The sequence below is a fragment of the Rana temporaria genome, chromosome 4, assembly GCF_905171775.1.
Source record: "Rana temporaria chromosome 4, aRanTem1.1, whole genome shotgun sequence".
In the NCBI taxonomy this organism is placed as follows: Eukaryota; Metazoa; Chordata; class Amphibia; order Anura; family Ranidae; genus Rana; species Rana temporaria.
Window position 1 is genome coordinate 297,644,529 of NC_053492.1, and position 15,512 is coordinate 297,660,040.

Genomic DNA, 15,512 nt, shown 5'->3' on the forward strand with positions numbered 1-15,512 from the left:
TTGATACGCCGCGTAACTTCTAGGTTGCTCCGGCGTATCTTTGTTTTGTATCCACAAAACAAGATACGCCTGAAGCTGGGCTAGATCCGACTGGCGTACGTCTTAGTACGCCGTCGGATCTAAGGTGCATATTTACGCTGGCTGCTAGGTGGCGCTTCCGTCGATTTCCGCATCGATTATGCAAATTAGCTAGATACGCCAATCCACAAACGTACGTCCCGCCAGCGCATTTTTTTACGTAGTTTCCTTAAGGCTTTTTCCGGCGTAAAGTTACCCCTGCTATATGAGGCATAGCCAATGTTAAGTATGGACGTCGGGCCAGCGGCGAATTTTCCGTTGTTTACGTAAAACGTTTGTGAATAGGGCTTTGCGTAGAATTACGTTCACGTCGAAAGCATTGGCTTGTTGCGGGTTAATTTGGAGCATGCGCACTGGGATACCCCCATGGACGGCGCATGCGAAGTTAAAAAAAAAACGTCATTTACGTGGGGTCAAGATGTATTAACATAAAACACGCCCACAACTTAGTGATTTGAATTGCGCGCCCTTACGCTGACACATTTACACTACGCCGCCGTAACTTATGGCGCAAATTCTTTGTGGATACGGGAAATACGCTGTAAGTTACGGCGGCATAGTGTATCTGAGATGCACTACGCCGGACTTACAAATGCGCCGCGCTACGTGGATCTGGGCCAGTCACTGCATCTGACTAGATGCATTCCCCGCTTGGCCAACAATTTCCCGCATTTCTTTTGAAATTGACTTATTGAGCCAAGTGGTGCTAACGAAGCTGTGCATGGTCAGCTTGTGATTTTATAAGCAGAGCTTTTTTTACCATCTAAAAATGGTAAAGGTTTTTAAATCTTAAATCTTTATGACAAATACTTTATGAACAGTATTTTCAAAACCTGTCCTTAACCAGTTCCCTACTGAGCCATAGTAATATGACGTCGGCAGGAACCTTGTCTCCCTCTGGGTGGACATCATATGACGTCTTGGGCTTCCCGGCCGCTAGGGGGCGCTGGCATCGCTCGGGACATGTGCACGTGCCACGGTACACGTACCCGCGATGTCCGCCGGGCACCCGTGATTGCCCGTAATCACGGCAGGAGTGTGGATCTGTGTGTTTAAACTGTCAGGCCTCGTACACATGGCCGAGGAACTCGACGTGCCAAACACATCGAGTTCCTCGGCCAGTTCAGTCCTGGAGCCGCCGAGGACCTCGGCGGGCCGAGTTCTCCCATAGAACAAGGAGGAAATAGAGAACATGTTCTCTATTTCCTCGCCGAGGTCCTCGTCGGCTTCCTCGGCCGAAAGTGTACACACGGCCGGGTTTCTCGGCAGAATTCAGCCAGAAACTCGGTCGGAAGCTGAATTCTGCCGAGGAAACTGGTCGTGTGTACGGGGCCTCAGAGGTGAGGAGACCGATGTGTGTTCCCAGTACAGAGGAACACAGATTGGTCTCCTCCCCTTGTGAGTCCCCTCCCCCTACAGTTAGAATCACACATTAGGGAACATATTTAACCCCGTCAGCGCCCCCTAGTGTTAACCCCTTCCCTGCCAGTCACATTTACACAGTAATCAGTGCAGTTTATCGCTGTATAAATGTGAGTGGTCCCAAAAATGTGTCAAAAGTGTCCGCTATGTCGGTCGCAATGTCACGGTCACAATAAAAAAATCGCAGATCGCCGCCATTACTAGTAAAAAAAAATGCAATAAAACTATCCCCTATTTTGTAGACGCTATAACTTTTGCGCAAACCAATCAATATACGCTTATTGCGATTTTTATTTTACCAAAAATATGTAGAAGAATATGTATTGGCCTAAACTGAGGGAAAAAAATATTTTATTTTTTTAAATGTGATATTTATTAAATCAAAAAGTAAAAAATATTGTGTTTTTTTTTCAAATATTTTTCAAAAATTCAAAAAACACAGAGGTGATCAAATACCACCAAACGAAAGCTCTATTTGTGGGGAAAAAAAAGCATAAAGATTTCATTTGGGTACAGTGTTGCATGACTGCACAATTGTCATTCAAAGTGCAACTGAAAACTAAAAATTGGTCTGGGCAGGAAGGGTGTGAAAATGCCCTGTATTGAAGTGGTTAAATGCAGTGACGGCCCATCCATTCGGGGCGTGGCCCCCCTAATTCATGCACCCAGCCCCTAATCTACATGCAGGGTGCTGGATGCTTTGATTACAATGTTTTTTTTTAGAAGCATTAAAAAAAGTGTGGGCTCGGGGCGCAGAGCAGTCCATAAATACCCAGAAATTTTTATTGAGCTGCTTACACACTAATTACTCAACTTGTACAGCACACGCAGGTAGAGCATGCTTTACAGCTGGCTGTATATGGGTATCGTACCTTTATTACTCCATTTTGTGAGTTTCTCCAAAGATATACAACCTTTTTCTGCTTTTTTCCTGAAGGTTTGTAAGAAACAGTAGCACTTGATGTAAAAACCCCATAGTGATATACTGTTTGTTTTCTTTTTATGGGAATACCAGCTTCTGTTAACAGTCTCTGTCTACAGGCTACTACCATCACTAGGTTTTAAACAGCAACAGCAAAGGTTACATGTCAATGGGACAAAAAACAGCAATAGTTATAAACCCACCCATCTGCAAATCCGCTCATAAATAAAAGAAAGTTAGAAATGTTTACATTCTAGTTGTTTTCATTTGAAAACTGATCATCATCATTTTTATGAAACATTATATTAACAAAAATGTTCTAGGTTGCATGGATTAACCTGTAGTTTATTTCATTTGATTTCAGGAATTTAGTCTGTACTGTAAATATGGCTAAATCATGCTACAAAAAAAGTTCAAGTCTAACCGAGAAGAAAACAAAACGTATTTCAAGTAAAATGAACCTGCGCCAGTTCATGCACAATAAAGTATTTACATATCCGTGAGAGCATGTTAAAACACGCAATCATTCACCTCTGTATCTACAAGCACTGATGAGAAATCAAAGTTTAAAATTCACAAGACAGGGACTACATTTTTCTATAAGGCTCGATTCACACCTATGCATGTTGCTTTTGAGCGTTTTTGCAGTGCTTTTTGCGGTGCTTGCTGCTTTTTTTGACTTGCGTTTTTACCGCGATTTGCGTTTAAATTTTTTTTTACATCAATTTTTTTTTTTTTTTACATTTCATTTAACAACCAGCTATAAACAGGTAAAAAAAAAACACAAATCGTGGCAAAATCGCGGTAAAAACGCGGTACTTGCGTTTTGGATGCGGGTCCATTGAATTCTATTACATGCAAAAACGCTGCTTTTTGCGGGAAAAAAAAGTCCCAGACCCTTTCCAAAAATGCAGAGGCACAAAAAAGCATTGATGTGAACATGTTCCAAAGGAACCCATGTTAAAAAATTTCCCTGCTTTTCTGCAAAATGCAAAAAAAAAAACACATTAGTGTGAATCGAGCCTTATCGTCTTTGTTATGAATTTTGGGACTGAATAACTTCAAATTAAAAGCAGCAACAAAGGTGAGGGATGGATTGTCTTAAAGTCCAATTCCAGGCATGTATGGACCAAAGTATGCATGGTACAGACCTGGCCAATCCCTTTGAAAGAAGAAAACTGTAGTAGTCACCACCCTGCCTCTTCACCACATTCAATCAGAGAACACTTTGCATTGAGATAATGCAAAGTATTCTACAATGGTGCATTTGCCAAGTGAGTGACCTCCTGAGCTTACTTTTCAGCAGGGATAGGGTGACCACGTGTCCCGGATTGCCCGGGACTGTCCCTTAATTAATGCTTGTGTCTCGTGTCCCGGACACACTCATTACGGGACAATACAGAGTCCCGGAATTGGCCTGGGCAGATCTAATGCCCCCTAAAATAGCCTTTGTATACATCATCTCTGTCTCAGCCTGTGGTGGACCCCTAGCTGACAGAGAGTGAGACCCCTTTTTTCTTTATTCACCGCCCCTGGCTCAGTGCCCAAACTGGTTGCTACCTCCTGCCTCCCGCTTGGCGTGTAGCAACCAGTGACGTCAGAGCAGGAGAGAGGCAGAGACCTATCACAGCGGATGAGAGTTTAACTTCCTCCTCCGCGCCTTCTGTTCAGCTCCACCCACCTCCTCGTGTATGTTCTGGAGTCCAGCTGGCAGCCAGAAGAAACATCGGACTGTGAGACAGACTGCAGTGTACAGATGAGAGATGGTACAAACTAAGGCAAGTAACATTGCAAAGCACTGACCAGCAGATCCATCCGTGTTATAATCCTGTCGGCTCTCCCTCAGCAGTCAGAGTTCAGCACTTGTAAGAAGCTGGAGTGTTTGCACAGGACACTCAGAGGCTTGCTCCAGGCTGAGTAAGATAAGGCAGATAAGGGTCGGCAGGAGACAGAGAACAGATTACACATCACACCCTGGATGGAAGGAGGAAACATCCTTAGATATCAGGGCAGGGTTCATGCTGGGACTTGTAATCCTTCACTTTTGGGGATGTGACTTCCCCCCCAAAAGTGAAGAACTACAGGTGCCAGCATGAACCCCTCAGAGCTGAAGATGTTTCCTGCACACATGATAACTCCTCACACCCAGTCCTGTCCGGCTGCTCCCTGTCTCTTCTCTCCCACTACTTGTTTGCCTCTCCCTGCAGCAGCCCCCCCTCCTCCTTCACTCTCAGTCTTTCATGTTCTGCCACCTTTTCACCTACTAGTCTTGTTACCCCCTCTGTATACCAAGCAATCCTCTCAGGAGTGGCTCATCAGCGACTATTACAACCTCAGAATCCTGCCAGCATTCCATTCATTGCTCCTTCAAACTGCCAGAAATGTTTTAGTTACTCCACTGCAGCGGTGTAACTACAGGGGGCGCCATTGCAACCCAGCCTCATACTCCAGGATGGTCCATGCAGCTTCCCTCTAAACCTGGATAGGAGAGGCGGCATATAGAGGAACTGATGCCCCCCATGTTCTTCTTGCAGCCACTGAATGCCTGCAGGAGGTAAAGGAGGAAAAGCGGGCATTCAGTGGCTGCAAGAAGAACATGGGGGGGGGGGGCATCAGTTTCTCTATATGCCACCCCTCCTATCCAGTTTTCTTCTGCTGCCCACAGGTCCCTCAACACTCTCCTGGCTGATCTTCCCCAGTAACTTCTCTGCTCTCTTCCACCTCACCCCCTATTCTCCAACCCCCTGCTGTCCTCTGGTCCCACCTGTGCTGTTCTTCAGTCCCACCCTGTGCTGTTCTTCAGTCCCCCCCCCTCCTGTGCTGTTCTTCAGTCCCCCCCCTCCTGTGCTGTTCTTCAGTCCCCCCTCCTGTGCTGTCCTCTGCTCCCACCCTGTGCTGTTCTTCAGTCCCACCCTGTGCTGTTCTTCAGTCCCACCCTGTGCTGTTCTTCAGTCCCTCCTCCTGTGCTGTCCTCTAGTCCCACCCTGTGTTGTTCTTCAGCCCCCCCTCCTGTGCAGTCCTCTGGTCCCACCTGTGCAGTCCTCTGGTCCCACCTGTGCAGTCCTCTGGTCCCACCTGTGCAGTCCTCCAGTCCCCCACCTGTGCTGTTCTCCAGTCCCCCACCTGTGCTGTTCTCCAGTCCCCCACCTGTGCTGTTCTCCAGTCCCCCACCCCGTGCAGTTCATCAGTCCCCCCCTCCTGTGCTGTCCTCTGGTCCCACCTGTGCTGTTCTTCAGTCCCCCACCTGTGCTGTTCTCCAGTCCCCCACCTGTGCTGTTCTCCAGTCCCCCACCTGTGCTGTTCTTCAGTCCCCCACCTGTGCTGTTCTCCAGTCCCCCACCTGTGCTGTTCTCCAGTCCCCCACCTGTGCTGTTCTCCAGTCCCCCACCTGTGCTGTTCTTCAGTCCCCCACCTGTGCTGTTCTCCAGTCCCCCACCTGTGCTGTTCTCCAGTCCCCCACCTGTGCTGTTCTCCAGTCCCCCACCTGTGCTGTTCTCCAGTCCCCCACCTGTGCTGTTCTTCAGTCCCCCACCCCTGCAGTTCATCAGTCCCCCCCTCCTGTGCTGTCCTCTGGTCCCACCTGTGCTGTTCTTCACCCCCCCCCTCCTGTGCTGTTCCTGATTTGGAGGAACTGTCCCTCATTTAGAGCATTGTCCCTCTGCCCCTCTGTTCCTCTTTCCTCCTTGTGTGTCCCTCAAGGAGCCAATATAAAAGAATAGTAGTGGTAAAAAAGCACCTGTCGGTTTAACCAGTTTTTCTTTGTTTATAATTCTCCTACATATTTTTGCTAATAGGTGTCCTTCATTCCCATCTCAGAAAGTTGGGAGGTGTGCCTCTATCCATCCCATTGCCCCTCTGACTACTCTGTGCCCCGACCACTCAGTTGTTTTTCTTGATGCCTAGGGCCCACTTTTGATCTCGCACATGGGCCCGCTGATTTCATACGCCCCTGCCCCAAAAATCTGCAAAAAAATGGGGGGGGGGGGGTGTCCCTGAATGGCAGTTTGGAAATGTGGTCACCCTAGCAGGGCAGCTGCTCAGCATGGGACCAGCTAGCAGCAATCACTGTGGTAGTTGCGTCTACTGCATGGATTTGGAGTTTCCAGTGAGATCGGCCAGGTACATCAAGATTTTGTAAACAGTTTACTGTCCATAGGAGCATTTAAACATATGTAAACAAAAGGTTCAGTGGCACAGGAGTAGGGCATACTACTGGAGAGATGATAAGCAGTAACATTTCCTGGAAGATCAGTAATCCCCACAACATTTCCGCTTGACTATCTATCTGCATACTGATTTGACTGATCTGGATTAAACATCTCAGGAGAACAGGCTACTATGGTCCATGAATTGTGCAAAGCTCTAAACATCAGTATCTGGACTGTGAAGCTGCGGTCTTTTAGAGCAAGAACGGATCATTTAGTGAATGCAGAAGACATAAGTATGCAAATAAGAAGTATACTTTTTTTTAACAGGTAACAAGTAAAAGGTTAAATAAGGAAGGGTTAAAGTTAGAATTACAGGGAGCAATAATGTTAGGGTTATTGGGAAGGTAAGTGTTAATGGAGTCCCAAAACTGTGCCAAAAACGAATATTGCTGATCTCCAGTAAGACCCGGTTCACACTGGGGCGACTCGTCAGGCGACGCAGCCGCTTGACAAGTCGCGTCCCATTCTAGTGAATAGAACCGTTCTAATAGGAGCGACGCAAGTCGCTCCGACTTCGAAAAAGGTTCTTGTACTACTTTGGGTGCGACTCGGGGCGACCTGCATTGACTTCTATACAGAAGTCATTTTGCAAGTCACCTTAGATGTCGTCTTCATGTCGCCTGGCCGAGTCGCCCCCGAAGTCGTGCCGCCCCTGTGTGAACCGGCTCTAACGCATTGTAAATTTAAATTGTTGATTTATAAATCCATTTGTTTATCACAAAGCAATAACATACTAACAACATCCATGTAATTATTCTACCCTCAGTTATTGGTTCCATAGGATGGGGTCACCCTTCTTCAGAAGAACCTGTAAAGTCCATGGGATGCTTTACTAATTTCCCCGAAACATAAATGTAAAGTCAAGACATTTTTTAACCTGAATGCATTCCCTACATATAAAAAATATCCCACTTGCACCCCCCCCCCCCCCCCAACACTTACCACTTTTCCTCTCTCAACTCTTAATCCAGTGCTGTGCTTGCCTGCTCTTCCTCTTTTCACAGGACTCACTGAAAGCAGTGGAAGCCATAGGCAGGGCAGGACAAAGCAGAGCTTGGTTGTGTGCGTTTGTGGATGCACACAGCTCAGGTTGGAATAATGCCCGCATGAGTGTCCCTTCAGCGCGCAGCTTGCTAAGTGGGCACTTGGAGAAGAGGATTAAGGGACAGTGGCGGCGGGGGACTCCAGAAGAGGAGGTAACATGTCTATTATTTACGAGAAAAAAATATTATAGAACCACTTTTAAGGTGCAGATGATGTCCAAAGTACAGTCCCTCATACTCCTATTGACCAAGCTACATGCTGAACTCTCAACATTCCTAATTACCTAAAGAGGGTCTCGGGATGGATACGGATTACTCCAGGCCTTGTTATGAACACAACCCTGGAGGTGTGTACTCATCCTTAACACTGAACAATAGGTTCCCTCCACATCATAGCTCTTTATTAAACTGTGGAATGGCCAATGAAATAGATTTGACTTACACTTTTCTGTAAACGAGGGATCTCCAAACTTTCTGAAAAAAGGGCCAGTTTACTGTCCTTGGGACTTTAAGGGGGCCAAACTGTGGGCAGTGGGTTTAAAAAATGCCCTGGTGTCATTGATAGTAAACAGTGCTCCATCATTGGTTTTCATGAAAGGAATAGTGCCCTATTGCTGGTATCAGTGCCCTATTGTTAGTTCATCTCCGGAGAGAGCAAGAAAGGGTGGCTACTTTCCTTTATAAAGGAAGACCATAGAGTCACCCTCTATCAGGAAGTTGGATCACAGCAGTCAAAAAAAGGAATTTGAAGATTTGGAGGGGACTGAGAACAATAAAAGGTAGTTTTTCAACTTAAAAGGTTTGTTACCTATGCATTTAACATTCCAGATGTGTGTCTGCTGTACCATGAACTTGTATGGAAAAGTATCTTGTTCTCTTTGCATTGATTCCTTTGTGTGAAATCCCTAATGTTCCTGCCAGTCCCTCTGCTTTCCTATTAAAAACTAAGCCCACTAAACAGGAGAGCACAGCATGGTCAGTTCTCTAGGTATGCAGGGAACTCAGCCTGTTCTCCTCCAATGATCACACTTGTCCTGACACAGCCCCCCTGCACAGCCATTCATTGGAGAGTTCAGTGTGCTGTTGCTTCTCCTCCCCCAGCTCTTATGTAGCTGAGAACAGAGATTCATGTGATCACTTATAAAAAAAAAAAAAAAAACTATTAATATTTTTTTTTATATCCATACACAAATGTTTTGCCTTTCATTTCAGTTTTAAACTGAATGGGTTGTATTATAAGGTGATCGTTAAGTTTAGTGTCACTTTAAGTAGTTACTTACTTATGGCCAGTGTCCCATATCAGAACTCCTCCTCCACGTGTCCTAGGATAATCTGCATGACGAGGTCCAAAGCAGGGGGCCCACCCGGGGGGAACCCGTTTCTTCTCTACTACTACATTCCAGGAGCTCTCCTTAGGTGACTTCTCTTATTCTTCTCTTCAAAGCAGCTCCACCCCCCCTATATTTATATCGCAGCAGGGTCAGGGACAAATAGCCCAGACTAACTCTCTTTACAAGGACAGTTCTAATGAAAACATTTGTAAATGGAGGAGGTTCCACTGTTGTGTGTGGTTGCATAAGTCAAACAAGTGCTGTTCCTACGTGATTTTTCTTCCCTGCATTCTTTGTTTTGTATGATGTTCTCAGATTTATAGCCATTGTAGGTTCACACGGTAATGTGTGATGCGGCTCACGTTTGCACAGGCACAGCAGCCCATTCATTGAATTGGGCTGCTGTACCTGCAGGAAACATATCCAACACCTTCAAATTGTATACTTCAGGTTATCTTTAACCACTTGCCGACCGCCGCACGCCTATTTACGTCGACAGAATGGCACGGGCAGGCAGATTGGCGTACAGATACGTCCATTTGAATCTGCTGCCCAGCGGGCGCGCACGCGCCACCGCATGCCTCTCGAGTGCGTCAGCTGGTCCCGGGAACTCGATGTTCCCAGGAGTCCCGCGATTGCGGTCGGCAAGAGCAGAACGGGGGAATGCCTTTGTAAACAATGCATTCCCCTATTCTGCCTAGTGACACTGTCACTGATGACCGTTCCCCGTGATCAGGAACGGTCATCAGTGACGTGTCACATGCCACACCCCCTAACAGTATGTATCACTTCCTAGGGAACACTTAACCCCTGCAGTGCCACCCTTTAATGCCAGTGTCATTTTTACAGTAATCAGTGCATTTTTATAGCACTGATCGCTGTAAAAATTACAATGGTTCCAAAATGGTGTCAAAAGTATCCGCCATAATCTTGCAGTCACGATAAAAATCACTGATCGCCGCCATAACTAGTAAAAATAAATATTAATAAAAATGCCATAAAACAGTTCCCTATTTTGTAGAAGCTATAACTTTTGCGCAAACCAATCAATAAACGCTTATTGCAATTATTTACCAAAAATATGTAGAAGAATACGTATTGGCCAAAACTGAATTTTTTTTTAAATATTTTTGGGGGATATTTATTATAGCAAAAAGTTAAAAATATAGATTTTTTTTCAAAATTGACGCTCTTTTTTTGTTTTTAGCGCAAAAAATAAAAACCACAGAGGTGATCAAATACCACTAAAATAAATCTCTATTTCAGGGGAAAAAAAGGTCAATTTTGTTTGGGAGCCACGTCGCACGGGCGCGCAATTGTCAGTTAAAGTGATGCAGTGCCAAATCGCAAAAAGTGGCCAAGTCTCTAACCACCAAAATGGTCCGGGGCTTAAGCGGTTAAGCAAGCCATAGATTATGTGATTTTCTTTCCTTTACAGGTTGAAGGACATAGAAGATTCCGGGGAATGGGCGTTCCTATGGACAGGGAAGGTGATTGACGGCTGGCCGTGGCACGTCACGCTTCTCCGGAAATAGCCGAAATAGGCTTGGCTCTTCACGGCGCCTGCGCATAGCCTGTGCGCAGGCGCCGTGAAGAGCCGAGACCTACTCCGGCTGTCTTCGGGGAGCGTGACGTGCCAGAGCCGGCCGTCAATCACCCTCCCTCTTGCTAGGAACGCCCATTCCCCGCGGCAGACGGAATCGTCTATGTACGATATAACCGTGAGTACGGGGATAAAAAAATTAAGACCGGCATAGTGTAGCTCGCGCTACTATGCCGGATTTTATGCTGCATTGTTGTTAAGGAGGGTGAACCACCGCTTTAACATAGCCATGATTGAGGAATGTTTTCCATTTATCATAGAAAAACAACACCCTTGTAAATACAAATTCTTCAGTAATGTAACACCAGAGAAATATTACTAGTGCACACAATGACAAATGTCATACCTGAAGTGTAGTATAATACATAGGAAATAAACATCACGGTTACAATGTAAACATATTTTCACAAGATCTGACCATTTTGCAAAGCCAAGATGAGTTATTCATCAAAAGCAATCAACGTACATGAATAAGCACATTCTCAGAAAGTTTTATTTATTTACTACTAGATTTTGTTTATAAATGACGTATGTAGATTGACATTTGGTCTTGCTTCTAACACTCGCCGCAAAAATATTTCCTCCAGATTACCAATGATTGCTATATCTAACATTTAAAACTATCCCTATATGGCCAATCAGAAGCCATTTTTCAACCTAATGTTTTTGTAAGGTATTTTTTTCTTATTATGCCGAGTATACACGACCGTTTTTTAATGATGAGAAAAATGCCATTTTTTAAATTGGTCATTAAAAACGATCGTGTGTAGGCTCCAGAGCATTTTTCTCGACGAGAAAAATGGCCATTAAAAATTTAGAACCTGCTCTATTTTTTCTTGACGTTTTTCACGTCGTCGTTTTTCTTGTCGTGAAAAACGGTCGTGTGTAGGCTTTAACGACGGGGAGAAAAACGAGCATGCTCAGAAGCAAGTTATGAGAAGGGAAATTTGCATAATCAGCCAAAAGGGTGGCGCCATTCGAATGGAACTTCCCCTTTATAGTGCCGTCGTACGTGTTGTACGTCACCACGCATTTTCTATCACGATCGTGTGTAGGCAAGGCAGGCTTGAGAGGAATCAAACTTTGTTTTTTTCCATGACATGAAAAATGGTCGTGTGTACGCGGCACAAGACTTCAAAAAGAAAAACGCATAACAAATGACACATATAAGACATTTCATTATTGTTCTAAGGATTGCAACATTAAAACCATACAGGCAATCTTAATATCCTGTTTTTTACCCAAACAGTTGTCATGTAATTTCACAGGAAATAGGGAAGAACAAAATTTATTTTATAGATTTTTCTCTCAGGTGAAGGAGGGTTTAATGGGGGGGGGGGTTATAAGGCAGGGTGAAAGGGGAGAAGGTGAGTGGGGGGGGAATAGGGAAGGGTGTTTAAGGACAAAATGGTAAGCGAGGAGATGGCAGAAAGTGAAGTTATGAGGGAAGGAATAGAGAAGGATAAATGGGGAAAAGAAAGAGAGAGGGAAGAAGTGATGGGGTGGAAAAGCGGGAAGGAGGAGACGGAGATCTCTCTTGTGGACGCCAATGTGCCACGCAGTGGATCCAGTGTCTCTTGAAAGGAGGGCCTTGCCCTCATCCGAGAACGTGAAGTTATGGTCTAGTAAAACATATTGTACAATATGTGCCATGTCTATTGCGGAAAGAGAGAATGAGGTCCTCTGTTTGATATCTTCTACTCTACGTAGCCACAGGAAAATTGGGGGAGGAGAGGAGTCTTTCCATTTCAGTGGGATACAGGAATTGGCATTATTCAAGAAGTGGAGAAAGATGGACATCCTAAAGTTTTAAGGACTGGGCCATGTGTAATGGAGAACCAACTCCCCTATCTTACTTTTCTCCATTTGTTGCTAAGTGGGGAAATCTTTCTGCATTGTGACAGCAACTTGTAATTGTAAACTTGTAATTGATTTCCTAATGATTTAGCTGTATGTTCATGTATGAACATATACAGGATTGAGGTATAGCTTTTAAAAATTAGGTCCTTTTAAAAAAAAAACAATTAGGTCCTAATTAGGTCAGTTAGCCAATCAGGAGAGAGAAGGGGTGTGGCCGAACCGGGGCTTCCATGTCTGAATGGACACAAGGAGCTGTGACTCGGCTTGGTTGCCCCATAGCAAGCTGCTAGCTGTGGGGGTACTGGACAGGAAAGAGGGTTTAGGAGAGCTGAAGAGGGACCTGAGAAGAGGAGGATCCTGGCTGCTATGTGCAAAACCACAGCAACAGAGGAGGTAAGTATAACATGTTAGTTATTTTTAGAGAACAAAAAAAAACAAGACTTTACAATCACTCTAACTACTTCAGGTCTGCCCTATAGCAGTTTCAATGCTAAATACGTGATCTGGCTCTTCCGGGTAGGGGGCCAACTCCGGCTCTGATCACACACAGCGGGAGCCCAGTGGCAGGTACCACGGACTCGATGCCTACCGGCACCCGCTGATGATCAAGCAGAGATGCAGAACGGCGATCTGCTTATACAAACAAGGCAGATCATCGTTTTGACAGGAGAGAAGGCATTGATCCTGTGTTTTTGCAAATCAGGAACTAGGATCCATGTCTTCCCTTAGTAAAAGCACCTCACACAGTATAGTAAAACACTGGCTGGGCACACAGTTAACCCTTTTGATCGCCCCTGATGTTTAATCTCATCCTAGCCAGGGCCATTAGTACAGTGACAGTCAGGGCTGTGGAGTCGGAGTCGGAGTCGAGGAGTCGGAGTCGGGGGAAATTTTGGGTACCTGGAGTCGGAGTCGGCAAACAATACTAAATTTAGATTGGATTGGAATTGGAATTAAAAAAAAAAGCAAGTTTAAATGTCCCAATTCACAAAAAGTTATAATTAATGACTCCTCTACTGTAAGAATAAAGACCAATGCATGCAGTGCCTCACGTAACCGCAAAACGAACACGTTAAGTGACCGTGAAGAAGCATGCTTTTCATGTGCTTCACTATATGGCACGCAACGCACAATTAGGAGCGGCAATACTTATACTTTCCATAGTGTTGTGTTTGACTTTGATTCCTTCTTAGACAAAATGGAAGTTGCTAAAGGAAAGAGACGTCGCATAAGCGTTAGAGAACCAGTAAGTGTCCAAATAAAAAAAATTCCAACAGGAGTTTTATAAAGCACTAAAAGAAGTTGAAAAGTATGATCGCTCATCAAAACTTACTGTTGAAGAAGCCATCCTTGTTTATCCAGAGATCGTTAGTGATGTGGACAGAATAGTTACTGCAATGCCACCCACCCAAGTCAGTGTCGAAAGATTATTTTCAGCCCTAAAAATAATAACGTCTGACTTAAGAGCCTCTATGAAAGAGGATCTGGCAGAGGCAATTCTCTTCCTTAGAACTCTACATTGAATTGATTTGCATTTGCTAAGCCTAGAACTACATTTCAAGATTAATATAAACCATTTCTAGGTTTTACAGATTTTGTTTTTGGTTCATTATAGATAAGCTTTGTTTTTGTTCTAAAACAACCACATAATGTGGTTTGTATTTTTGAACTGGTAAAGATCCTGTTCCTGATGTTTATGCCTGCTGCTACTATCCAGTCACTTGATTGTTTTCATTGTGTTTGTCTTTTGCTTAAACTGTGCAATACAGTAGACTGTTGGCTTCCCAGCCAGTAGTCCTGTGGTAGGTGCGTTTCTTTCCCTCAAGGAATGTATAAAATACATTCGCATATTAATACAGAGGAGTCGGAGTCGGGGAGTCGGAGTCGGAACATTTATCTACCGACTCCACAGCCCTGGTGACAGTGCATACTTTTTAGCACTGATCACTGTATAAGTGTCACTGGTCTACAAAAAGTGTCAGTTAGTGTCAGAATGTCCACCGCAATATTGCAGTCCTGCTATAAGTCGCTGATCGCCACCACTACTAGTAAAATAAATAACTAAAAATATCCCATAGTTTGTACACGCTATAACTTTTGTGCAAACCAATCATTATACGCTTATTGGGATTTTTTTTTATTTTTTACCAAAAATATGTAAAGAATACTTTTAAATACATTTTTTATTTGATATGTTTTAAAAAACACAGTGGGGTGATCAAATACCACCAAAAGAAAGCTCTATTTGTGGGGAAAAAAGGACATCAATTGTATTTGAGTACAGTGTCGAATGACCGCGCAATTGTCAGTTAAAGTAACGCAGTGCCGTATTGCAAAAACGGTTCTTGAAGGGGGGAAATCTTACAGAGGTCAAGTGGTTAAAATACCAAGTCGCAGAAAAAGTTTTTAAATGATGGCAACTTAACAAAAAAGCCATGTACATTCCAAGGTCAGAGAGACGAGTCTGCGTACAAAACAAAGGATTGTGACATATGTACACAGCAACTGTAAAGGTATCCATTAACTGTAGCCATTCAATGCCTAGCTCTGCTAAAATCAATAACAATGCCTATGCACACAACAGACTGCCTTGGGAACCAAAGTAGGGGGGGCAGACTACTGGTTCATCTAGATCAGGGGTCTCCAAACTATGGCCCGTGGGCCAGATGCAGCCCTTTGCTTGCTTTTATCCAGCCCTTGGGGCACTCTTTCATCCACTGATACCAACAAAGGGGCATAATTCCCCCCCATTGACCCATGAAAGGGCACAATTACTCCCAATGATGGGGCATAATTCCTTCTACCGGCACCAAAGATGACGAATTGTGTTTTCCCATTGAAGTCTGGACATTTCCTACTCCTAATGGCCACAGTCCGGCCCCCCTAAAGTCTGAAGGACTGTAACCTGGCCCATTATTTAGGAAGTTTGAAAACCCCTGAGCTAGATTATTCTTCTCAATGTACTTCTACTTCTTTCATATGAGAGTGTCTATGTTTCAGTGAAAATACATTTATACAGTGCTTAAATGATCAAAAGCTAAAAGA

At 44.5% G+C, this 15,512-nt stretch overlaps 1 protein-coding gene across 1 annotated transcript in view; it reads right to left on the reverse strand.

The window, feature by feature from the left end:
• Positions 1 to 15,512, reverse strand: part of MAP3K5 (mitogen-activated protein kinase kinase kinase 5) — a 236,192-nt gene that overhangs the window by 214,275 nt on the left and 6,405 nt on the right. The gene's annotated exons all lie outside the window — the stretch shown is intronic.